This window comes from Xenopus laevis, chromosome 7L, assembly GCF_017654675.1.
Source record: "Xenopus laevis strain J_2021 chromosome 7L, Xenopus_laevis_v10.1, whole genome shotgun sequence".
NCBI lineage: Eukaryota > Metazoa > Chordata > Amphibia > Anura > Pipidae > Xenopus > Xenopus laevis.
In genome coordinates this window covers 26885170-26897858 of record NC_054383.1, presented here as the reverse complement: position 1 = coordinate 26897858, position 12689 = coordinate 26885170, and positions in this window count along the sequence as shown.

The window sequence follows — 12689 nt, the reverse complement described above, 5'->3', positions numbered from 1 at the left end:
GACTATTATTATTTCTATAATGTATTAATAGTGGGCCAATAATATTTTGCTGCACCGTCCAATAGAAGAGTGTATATATCAAACATATAAATGACATACACACACTGATTGAAATAGGAGGTATGGAGGGCTCCATTTATTAGAACTTACAATGTACAATGTGAAAGGAAAGCTTACAATCTAAAAAGATACAGGCTTAGGCTATAATTATATATAATGGGCCGACCTCCTGGGATGCCTAGGAGCACTTAAATATTATCCAGTCTAGTCCAGTCTTGGCATTTAAGGGGAAAATCTCTTATGTACTCCAATTTGTGTCTGTATTTTATCCACCCGCTTATATTGTAAACCTTATGGGGCAGGGACCTCCTTCATACTCTCTATCTTACCACAAGACCCTCTGCATATTATTAGTATTTATTTCCATTATTATAATAATGTTGTCTGCCCAGTTCTACATTGTAAGATTGCATAGCGCTGTGCATCCATGAAACGCTTTATAAATAAAGTTTTAGACATACTGGTGAGCTAATAACTGGGGCTCATTGGACAAGAGTAATATAGGGGGTACCATGATCACTGATAGCAGTGATACTTCCCCATATTTCTGCAAGTTGATCCCTCCTCCTCCAATACCTTCCATCTGAGTATTTCTCCTACCACTTAGTTGGGCTCATTTATTAACCCTGGGAAAATGGCAACCAGTCAGCGACTGAGGTCCAGTGTGCCCTATGCAGTTTATCTTGAGAATTAATTTTTCCCAGCATCCCTGCCCAGACTCTCTTTAGCTCTGGTTTATTTTGCCCACATTTCTCATCCCATAATATGTTTCTCCCACCTCGCTCAGACTCCACACAGTGTTGTTTTAGTCTCCGTATTACAGGTTTACAAGTGTTGGGAAGCATGCCTTCAGTCATGTGAACTGTCTCCCGTTCAGCATCAGGTTAAAAGTTCTGTGTCAGGGCAGGGTAAGCCTCGCAAACAAATGTTCCCTGTGCACCCGGTGTGGTCACTTTTTTAGGAGTAATGCCTGGACCATAACTCACACATTTGTATGGGAGCTGGTGGATTTAAAGCAAAAGTTAATACATGGAGAAGAACTTTGCACACCCTGTTTATTCTTTCAGCTGTTAGTTATAGCCAATTTAGGACAGGAGGTGGTTCTCTCTCTGCCATAAAGTCCAACTTCAAAAGAAAGACAGTTGTCATTAGAACGCCTTGGGCAGCAATGTGTACCAGGAGGTCATCCAAACATGCTTGTGACCGCTGCTTTACCACTGACCACTCCAGGGAGGCCTGGTTCATTATTATATTTGTTTTGTCAACATAGCTCAGACCGTCTATGCCACTATAATTGGCCTGAAACATTTGCTCTGTATAAAATGTTGTGTTCTTCTCTTCAGCTCTGATAAAATGCAATGGTTTAACTCTTTTGTGGCCACCGCATAAAGGACATACACATTTTTTACTCCTCGTCTAGGGAGTTGATTAAATATGCACATTGCTGCAACCAATAGGGTTTCAGAGACAGGTATTAAGCTAGACAGGGGTTAACAAAGACTTTAATGGCTACACATGCTTTGATGCTTAGAAAGAAGACAGCAAACCCTTTCTGCCATCACAGTGTGATAGTGATCAGCAAACAATCTTGTGTTCAAACACAGGTCTGGGGGAATGAAGGAAGGATGGGAGTGAGAAATATTAGCAGTTTTAGCAATGCTTCTCCCTTACTTTGTATTCTTATACCCTGGCTTTCTATTAACAATGCTGAGACCCTTATTAATGTTCATTAAATTAGCACCAACATATCTGAACTATGAGTTACGACTGCAGGAATTTGTACCAATTTTGGCCTAATTTATTTGTTTATTTGCTGTATCTAATCTAATTGCCTCTTAATTCTTGCTTTACTTTTTTAATTCCTTCTTCCTAATTTTTTTTAATCTCTCACTCCATTTCAATAAGACTTGGTGGCACCTGTCTAATCTCAATGGTATTGTACAGACTAATTGCTGTGTATGAGAGATCAGCCTATAGATAGTCCTAAGCAAAAAACACTTTGGGATTTAAACAAATGCAATAACATTAATTAAAGACAGATCATCCTGGTGACTTCAGTGTATCACAAGTTTGATAGTGAAACCGACCTTGCGATTAGTCCAGAGCTGCCTTAGACAGCCTTGGGGAGCCTTCGGAACAGCTGACCCAGGCAGCTGTACTGGCTATCAAGCATCGGTCACTGATTGATCAGTTTGACAGGCAGGGAGAGTGGAGAGTGAGCATGTGTGCCCTTGCACAGCAGAATTCCATGTAGCAGAGTAAAATTTTACCCTACCCAAGGTACCAAGCTTCTTGCATACTGGTTACTGTCATGAGAGAGCTTTGCCAAGTCGTCACAAATGATCACTTTTTGATCCCATGATCAGGTCTTTTGGGGCTCCCCAGTAGTGATGTGCAGGTCAGGAAAAACTCAAACATCACCCAACCCTAACCTGCACCCAACTGTGTTACCATTGTAGGACCCACAGCTGAACCCTACCCGCGTCTTCTTGCACTGTACACTACTACTGTGCATATCTCTAGTTCCCAGACATGGAATCTTCAGGAGAAATGCAGGAGTGTACTTCCCAAGTCTGACCCACACCCAATGGTTGGCCAAATTTCAACCCAAACCCACTCAACCGGGTGTCAACCACGTTTCCCCAGATCAGTGTACTGGTACTGTGGTTCTTTATTTCTGAGGTTGGACATGGGTGCTAATCCCTTCAGTTACTATGCACTCAGCTCTAGGTTTTTTCATGAGGCCATGAAGTCTTGGCTGACGGTCTTGGTTTGGGACAGTCTTAGTATGGCACTGACCTCTACCTTTCCCAGAAGTACAATATTTTGGACACAGATGGCATTCCTATGGATTTTTCTTGCAGATATTTCCATGTGTTTTTCTATAAGACTTGTAGGTGTCCCCTTAGGACTTACCCATCATTAGGGTTGCCACCTAACCGGTATTTTACCGGCCGGGCCAGTAAAAATGATGCTTGGTGCAAATGTTATTAATAGGAAAAAATGTCAAGACTATAGGAAGGCCGGTATTTTTTTCCTGAAAAGGTGGCAACCCTACCCGTCATCAGTGAGCAGTGAGTGTTTCCATCACTTGCCCCCAGAAAAGTTCTTTATTATATGTGTCCATTCAGAAAAAGCCTAGAAAGGCGCAGCCATTAAAATGAAAAATATGAAGAAAGTAGAAATATGTGCAATTATGGAATTTTCTTTTGTCCTGTGTGGAGGGTGCCATAAAGGTGGTACAGGGGGTTCTCTAGAAATAACAAGACCCATAAAAAGGAACAGGGCTTGCAGCGGAGTGGCAGGGTTTTGGTGTATCTCGGATGTGTTTTGGTCTTAAGGTAGCCATAGACGCATAGATAATATTGTACAAAACTAATTTTCGTACGATATTCACTGCGTGTATGATGGGAGTCGAGACGACCAATATCGGCAGAAGACTTGGATATTTGTTGGCTCATCGATTGGGCTGGCTGGAAAATTATGATTAGGCACCTTTGTGCTGAATTATCAAATACAGGTAGAATTCTATTGTTTCTACTTGTATATCTGACGATTCAGCTCTACATGTGTGTGTTGAAACAAACAATCTTTCTTGGAAAGATCTTTTTCAGGAAAGATCATAATTGTGACATCTATGGCCATCTTTAGTCGACATGTTCTGGTATAAATAGCGGTTTTGTCCCTTCTCTTCCACCATTCGCCTTTCATTTCCTAACTCTTCTTGTATTTTTGCTTCATCCACTTTGTTGTCTTTGTCTGTAATTCTTTTATCTATTCTGTTAACTGCTCCCTGCACTTCTGAGGCCCAAAGCTAGCAGTGTAGGCCCATGGAACTGTGTCCTCTTGGAAACCCAATATCTTTCCCTTAAGGTCAGAATGTCATAACCAAGGGCAGCTTAAGGCCATAGAGGCACTGAGTGTTTTCAATTAGATGCACTAAAGAAGACATTAGGAAGGTCTGGAGGTATCCATCATCCCTGCACTTACTGAAGTGGCAGGTGTTGGACCTGTTGTGCCCACCCCTCTTTGCACCCCCCTTACACAGGCATCCCACAGACACAATCATAAACAACAGCATGAGTCTCAGTGGTTGCTTTTCTTTCAGGTTAATGCACTCTTTATTTAACCACATAGAATATTCCAGTTCACATTCAGACAGGGGCGGTTGGAATTCCAAGTAAACATTAATAAGCAATTGCTTTTTGCTATCATGTGGGAACAAAAATACCAACGCCATCTTGTGGGTGAAAGCAGAAGTGAAGGCGAGGAGATGTTTTGTCATTTCTAATCCAACCATGTGCCCCGTTACACAAGGTGGGAAAATGCCAATTCCTGCAGAAACCAGAGATCTCCCATTTTCCTTTTAATGAAACGTTTATAGGAACAAGATAGGCGGGTTTTTTTTTAGTGGCAACTTTCTGCATTGCTGAGCAAAGGCTGACCTATTGATCTCCTCCAAGGGTTGAGTTTGTGCTGTGTGTATGTGCATTTAATGAGTTCTTCAGAACTCACTCCCTTAACTCCTCTGAGACTGCGACGCAGTGGAAAGCAAGATGTGTGGGATCTCGTAGCTGTGGCTTTTCTCTTAAGGGTTAACGATTATACGTGGGGGTATGCGTTTTTGCATACTCTCAGAGTGTGCTGCAAAGACAAATTACTGTAATATCCCATTACTTGAAATATGTATTGAAAAACATAAACATCTGTTCCATTTATTCACATTTAGCTTGCCACTCCTATAGCCCATATGGACAAGTTTATATCAATATATATACATATATATACATACAGTCATTAATGGGGAAGCAATATTGTGACTCATTATAATGTCATGTGACCTGCAATTACAATAGAAAACAGGTGACTCAGTCCCCGGGGTCCAAAGGTAGTGTTTTCTATTACTGGCTTTAGACATGTATACTGAGAAGGAATCTTTACCTGCTGCTCCAGTTAAACACATGCCTTCATTACTAATATTAGCTGGATGGAAGTGGTGCACCAGTTAAACATGAGAGGCCCGTCGGAGCGCTAGGGTTGCCCAGTTTTTTGGGCTGCCCTGGTCAAAAATGCCTGCCCAGTTTTCCAAATAAGGAAAACATACCTCACAGCTGTTCTGTTTTGAGCGGGACAGTCCCTCTTTTGACAGCTCAACCGGCAGTCCTGCGTTTGTACAGAAAAGTCCCAATTTCTCTGCACTGAACAGCCAAAAAGGATACAATGTTTCTAACTTAATTGCCTCTTGGCATAGAGCCCAGAATAGATACTTAAGATACATTTGTAACCGTTTTTTCCCTTGGGAGAAGTTAGACTCACAGCTTAAAGGGCAATTCACCTTCATTAGTAAAACTGTAATAAAACATAAAAACTACAGAAATGTGTTCAAACTTTCATAACCTGGAAAATTTTGTAAAATGGGTGTGGTAATTAGGGGGTGTAACTGCAAAAAGGGGCATGGTCAAAAAATTATTTTATTTTTTTTTTGGAAATTTTTTTGTCTCTATTTCAGTTTCCAGAATGTTGGGAGGTATGGGAAACCCGGGCAGAATTTGACGTGACGATCGACCAATCGTCAATCGCAATGTCATAGCCCCGCCCCCTGATGCAGTGACATGCCCCTTGCATCACAAGCCTGCCCACCATTACGTCATATCCCGCCCCATACGACATGGCCCTGCCCCCTGCCTGAGTTCTGCAGTAAAGAAGGTGGGAACTTAAATCTGTCTGTGTATGGCCCTTCCTGTTAGTGGGATGCTGGGCGTTGTAGCTCAACACAAGCTGGGGGGCTGGAAGATGCCACCCAATGGCACAGGGTATGGTAAAATAACTTGCAATAGATAAAATAGTCTCAGTTTCTTCACCCCAATAGTTAGTTCAGTAACTTTTATTATGCTATAGAATATAATATACAAAGCAACTTTTCAATTGGTCTTTTTTTAAAATAACGTGCCTTCTTTTTCTGATCTTTGCAGCTTTCAAATGGGGGTCACTGACCCCAGCAGCCAAAAAAAACCGATTTCCCCATGAGGCTACAATTTAACTGTTACCTTTTAATACTTATCTTTCTATTCAGGCCTCTCTTATTTATGTTCCAGTGTCTCATTCGAACCGCTGCCTAGTTTCGATGGTAAAGTGGACCCTAGCAACAAGATAGCTGCTGGAATTCCGAACTGGAGAGCAACTGCAAATTGCTTTGTCATGCCACAAGCTATATCATTCTAAAATTGCAGTTCAAGCCCATTTAAGAGAAAAGCTGCTATTGCGCAGCTCATAAACCAGTGCATCACTTGTGACTAATAACATGTAAACCATAATTATAAACATGGGAGTAACTTGGCTCAGCTTAGCCTTGAGACTGACACTCGCTGGTCTACCAGTTTGCTTTGTTTTTATTCTTCTAACACTATTACATCACAGCAGGAAGCAGTTCAGTGTTTTTGGGTCGGCTAGGTAATGCTGAAACGTAGATACTAGGAAAAAAGAGCTAACACCGAAACTACCCACAGTTTGTATATTTTATAGAGGTTGTGCACCTAAGTTAAGTCTTAGGGGGTTATTTATCAAAGGTCGAGTTTTAGGGTAAGGGCACATGCTGCTATTTTGGGAAATGAGTCGCCCAGCGACAAATTGCTTCTGCTTCGGACGACTAATCTCCCAGAACTGCCTTCCTGCCGGCTAGACTCTAAAACACTGGCTGAATGGCATTCAGTGCTATTCATTTTCCAAAGTCGTCCGAAGTTGCGAAGCGATCCGACTGCCATCCCACCGCGATTTACATTCTAGCCAGTGGGAAGGCAGTTTGGGGAGATTAGTCCCCCGAAGAAGAAGCTATTTCCAGCTTCGGAGTATAATAAATCTCAGAAATGTTAACTTTTTTTCATAAGAACCTGATAAATCTGAGTTGTTTTTTTGTTTTGTTTTTAATTTTTTGGGAAAACACAACTGGAAATTTAAAAAATAGCCCCCTTAGTATGATGTAGAGAATGTTATTCTGAGACAATTTGCAATTAGTGTTCATTTGTTTTTATTTGAAGTTTTTGGCTCATTTAGCTTTTTATTCAGCAGCTCTCCAGTTTGCAATTTCAGCAATCTGGTAGCTAGGGTCTAAATGACCCTAGCAACCATGCACTGAAATATGAATAGAAGAGGCCTGAAGAGAAAGATGAGTAATAAAGAGAAGCAATAACAATACATTTGTAGCCTTACAGAGCATTTGTTTTAGATCAGTGACCCATATTTGAAAGTTGGAAGGAGTCAGCAGAAAAAAGCAAATTAACAAACTTTAAAAAACAAATAAATAAATAATGAAGACCAATTGAAAAGCTGCATAGAACTGGCCATTCTTTAAAATACATGAAAGTTAAATTAAAGGTGAATCGCCCCTTAAATTTAAGTACTGTTATCACACTTAAATTTGTACATGAAAAGGTATCAGTCATTAGGCAAATTATTATATTCCATTTTTAAAATGATCAACATAGAAGTCAATGGCAAATCCAATGAGAAGCTGAAAGTGACCCAACTTCATTGGCTCCCAGCCTCCCACTAATAGTTTATAGCAATTTGAGATGTTTTGGATGAATGAGTGATTTAGGGGAATTGAGAAACAACTCAGTGCTCTGACCCTGCTGTTCATTTGGGCAGGGATTATCTTCATAATCTTAATTTGGACTGACAAATTCCCAGTGGAAGTTTGTATGGTGGGGCACCACATTTTTCATGGCACTCAAAGCACCCTATGGGCCATTACCCTTAATGTTGCATTTGCCTCCCATTTAAGCATTGGAAAATTCCAATAACCATGGCAAGTGCGCAATAGGTATGTCTAGTCTAGCCTTAAACTGGCTCAAATGTCCAAATACTCATTTTCATTCTGGCAAGGAAGTTGATAAATTTTGGGATCTTGAATTGAAATTTGCTTCCAGTGTCTCCTGGAGGCAAAATGCATTTGCACCCTGTAGAGCAGGGGTCCCCAACCTTTTTTTACTCATGTAAAAAGAGTTGGGGAGCAACACACACATGAAAATAGTCCAAGGGGTGCCAAATATAGGCTGTGATTGGCTATTTGGTAGCCACTTTGTGGACTGCCAGCCTACCGGAGTTTCTGTTTGGCAGTACATCTGGTTTTTATACAACCAAAACTTGCCTCCAAGCCTGGAATTCACAAATAAGCACTTTTTTTGAGGCCACTGAGAGAAACATCCAGGGGTCCATGAACAACATGTTACTTGTGAGCATCTGGATAGGGGTGACTGCTGTAGAGTGTGTAGCAGCGGTGATATAATTCTGGGTGCTGGGTGGGGATGACGCTCATGCCATAGCACTTTTGGGTTCTTTTCTCATGCCTCACATGGGCAACCATTGTCCTATTCCATGTAGAATGGCATGCTTCCATTGCATCAGGAGAAAGGTCTGCTCCCCTGAGATTGGACAGGCTGGTTGGGAACCTGCTTATTTCACACAGATTGGGGAACAATCACAAAATAAAAAAGATTGATCGCCCATTCAGTGGTAGCTACGGAGGCCTTCAAGGTACATACATATCTGCAAGATAAAGTCCCTAGGCACACCCTGCCAGATTGCCAATGATTAGACATTGCAAATTCACCCTAGATGTGTTAAAATGAAGAAAGAATTTTAAAAACTGTTCTAAAGGAATAAACCTTTCCTTTCTTCATACATGGTTTAGTAGAACATTCTGGGAAGGAACATAGATAAGCGCAGAAGAGCTTGTTTCTGCACCACTTATGGGAGTGGCACTGGATGTGGTTTGCTCTAATTTAGTAACTGGAAAAAATATGTGATTAAACCCTTATGAACAGAACCCTCAGTACTTACCTTATCAGCTCCCCTTGATGACAATTGCTAGGCATCCTTTTGTACTGTGGAATATGTTTTTTAATGAATGTAACTATAATATTAATAATCCAGGTGAAGGTCCTTGCTTCAATGATAGATGAAAGGAGGGTATGCACTGGTTGGGGGCAGGGGGGAATTTGGATGGAGAAAGGTTGCAGCTGGCGAGGAGGGTCCTTTAAGTTGGCATAAGTGGGGGTCCAGGGCTCAGGGCAGGTGTGGGCCCCTGATGTACCCCCCCCCCCAGTCTGATACAGGATGCATCTGCTCTGACATCTAGTAGTGATGGGCAAATCTGTCGAAAAAATTCACTAAACGCATTGAAGTCAATGGGCGTCAAAACAGTTTTGATGCACAAAATTTTTTCATGCGAGTGAATGCATTGTCCAAATGCATTCAAGTCAATAGGCGTCCGAATAATTTTGTTGTGCAACAATTTTTATGTTGCTGTGGATTTTTCGCCGGCTTATTCTGTGAATAAGTTCGCTGCAAATCCATGCCTGACGAATTTATTCGCCCATCACTAACATTGACATCAGACTGTAGATGGCACTCTGTAGCTGTTCTGTTTGCTGCACTCAGTAAGCCGGCTCCCTGTAGGTGGTTCAATAATTGATATGCGTGTCATGTAAACAATATGGTTTATATTTGTGTCTGCACACAAGAAAGTTAACATTCAGCACTTTAAGGGTGGTGGCACACGCTGCTACTTGGGGAGATTAGTCGCCCAGCGACATATCACCTCTTCTTCGGGCGACTAATTGAACAATTTGGTTTTCCAAAGTTTCCTCGTAAGGCAACTTCGAGGGACTTTGAAAAACAAAGCGTTTTCGGGGGGAGACTAGTCTCCCGAAGAAGAGGCGATTTGTCGATGGACTTCTAATCTCCCAAAGTAGCGTCACCATCCTTAAAATGTGGAGGCGGCACTGTGACATCCACAATAATCTTTTACTCCAGTTTGATACATGAAGTGTTAATTGTGACATCACTCAGCCTGTGATGCTATGGTGGAGCTCACATCTGACATACTAGCTCACCTCCAACACCCTATGGAAGCCAAAAATAGTTTATTAAGTACTGCATAAGCACTCTTTTCACTGATACATATGAAAGGGAACAGCCAGGCCGCTTAACAATCAATATATTAGCATAGCAGAGCAACACAATCAGATTTCTACACCACGCCATGGATAGTGTCAGAGATAAAGGGGGAGCCTTGTTTGTGTTTTTAGCAATATTATCCCATAGGGGCCCTGTAACTTTGGGGGCCCAGGGTAAACACCTTCTCTGTTTTAATCTCAGTCTGTCGTTTAGGTCTTGTTCTATTTTTTATCTTTTTGCTCTTTCAGATAATATATTATTACAGTTATTTAGACAAAACAGACACAACATGTCCGGGACTGAGGTGCTTGGGAAAGGGATAAAGTTTTGCAACAGTAAAGGGGTTATTTACTAAAATCCGATTTTATCTCGTTATTTTGATTAAAAAAAAAAAAGCTCTGCCAAACTCCCATCCACAATCTTGCCTTATTTATCATTAAAATAACTGGAAAAAATTGGATTGGGAAAAAAACTTGATAAAATCAAGCAAAAAAAAACAAATTGTGTGTTTTTTCAGACTTTTTTCCCAAATCACCTTGAATTTTTCGGATTACCGGGCTAAACCCAGTGCAAACCACGTTATCTTCAAGTTGGGATATGGACATCTGCCATTGACTTTTACATGACCTCAACAGGTTTTAGATGACGGATTTTCAGATTTGGGCTTCTTGCAGCATCAGGGTATAATAAATCTGGAAAAATTCACGGGTTTTTGTCCACAAAAACATTGAGTTTTTTAAATAAATAATCCCCTTAAAGTGCACTGCGTCTGTACTTTGTATCCCTTTAAGAAGCCCAACCGATGTGCAGTGAAACCTTAATTTTATTTACACTAATTTGGTGGTCCCACCAATATAAAATATATAATTCATTTTCTTGATTTTACGTTTTCCTGGTTGATTTTACATTTTTTTCTGGTCCCCTGAAAAACAATAAAATAGGGGTTCTACTGTATATAACACTTACACTATATGCCCTCTATAAGGTAGATACTTGCATGTTATGTTCTATAGTCATATAATAGCACCCCACTTTCCCAGCCCTGGCTCATAAGCATATCAGGTGGTGCAAATGGCTTTAAACCCTTGGTACAAAGACAATACAAATTAATGGCAACATGTCCCTGCATTTAATTATTCACACATTTTGGGCGGGTCTCTGTAATAATACTGAATTAGCCTTGAATCATATATGTCTCTAAGTTATCCGAGGCTTTATTAACAATTAACTGCTGACGAGGGGGTTCGTTAACATACTGACAATCACAAATATGAAATAATTAGCATAAGCTGGGCGGACAGACAGACAGAATAGGAATCAGTTTTTTAGAAGGTTCAACCCTGTGATCCCACAGGCTGTATAAAAGATATTTAAGACTTCTAAAAAGGTGATTAATAAGTAGAACCAGTGGAAATGGTGGTGAGAGGGTCTAATGTGCCTATTAATTAAGGAGCTGTTGGGCAAACAGGAGCCCGATGTGCTGAATGGCATTTAATATGATGGCAGGGGCAACGGAACTCACTACTGACCTCCCCAGGGGCGTAACTACAGAGGAAGCAGACCCTACGGTTGCTGGGGGCCCAGGACGTATAGGGGCCCCATGAACACCTAATTCATACATACAATTTCAATAAATAATGGTCAATCTCTAGACATTTTGGGGGCCTGTAAAATAAATTGCTGTGGGGCCCAGTAACATCTAGTTACACCACTGGACCTCCCTATTTGAGGCTGCAGCCTCCTTGCTGCTCAGGGGGAGACTTGTGCCTGATCCAACTCTTCTGCCACAGTTAACAAAGGACGTTTGTATTGTGCTCCTACTTTCCTAGGAGGGCGGGGTGTCTTTTGACCTGTCACTCAAACATCAGTTTGACAGGAGCTGGCTTTCTATCAGTTGAAGATAGCACTGATTGCTCATTCGAGGAAACAAAATGGCAATTGTAATTATGGGTGTTTGATAAGATAAAAAGGTAGAAAAGCAGATGGGGAAGAGGGAGATAGTCTGAGGCAGAACAAGTGAAAAAAGAGAACAGACATCTGAGATGAAGCGGCTGATAATCTACAGTATATTAACAGCTGCCAATCAAACGGACACAGGTAGGAGAACAGCAGTTATCCGAGAAGCCTCTGTGTTTGCGTGTGACAATGTGTGAAAGTGTCAGTTTGTTTCAAAGGAGACCTGGGGTTTCTAAAAACCCCCCAAAAAAAACTTTACATCATTTTGGGGGCAATATGAACAATGAACATGTTGTCACATTTTTTGCAGGCATCTTCCCTTTTACGACCAGCAGGATTGCAATGCAAGCTATGTCTACATTGTTATAGTGTGGGATGTGATCTCGTTCAACCCCATTGTGCCAAATCTGCGATAAATGTCCTACAATTTAATTATTATTTGCAATGCAGAGAAGCTGGGGGTACTTTAGCGACATGTACACGTATCTGATATATGTACACTTATCTAATATATAGTGAATAATGTACCCCCTCTTGAAAAATATAAGGATATTATAAGTTACCTAGGAGTTTTATGACCATATAAAGGTCATGGAACTCCGAGGTAACTTCTAATATCCTCATATTTTGCAACTGGGGGTACTTTATTTATTATAATACACAAGCTTCAGTGAGTCATGTGACAGAAATGACATCAGAACTCACCGTTTATAACC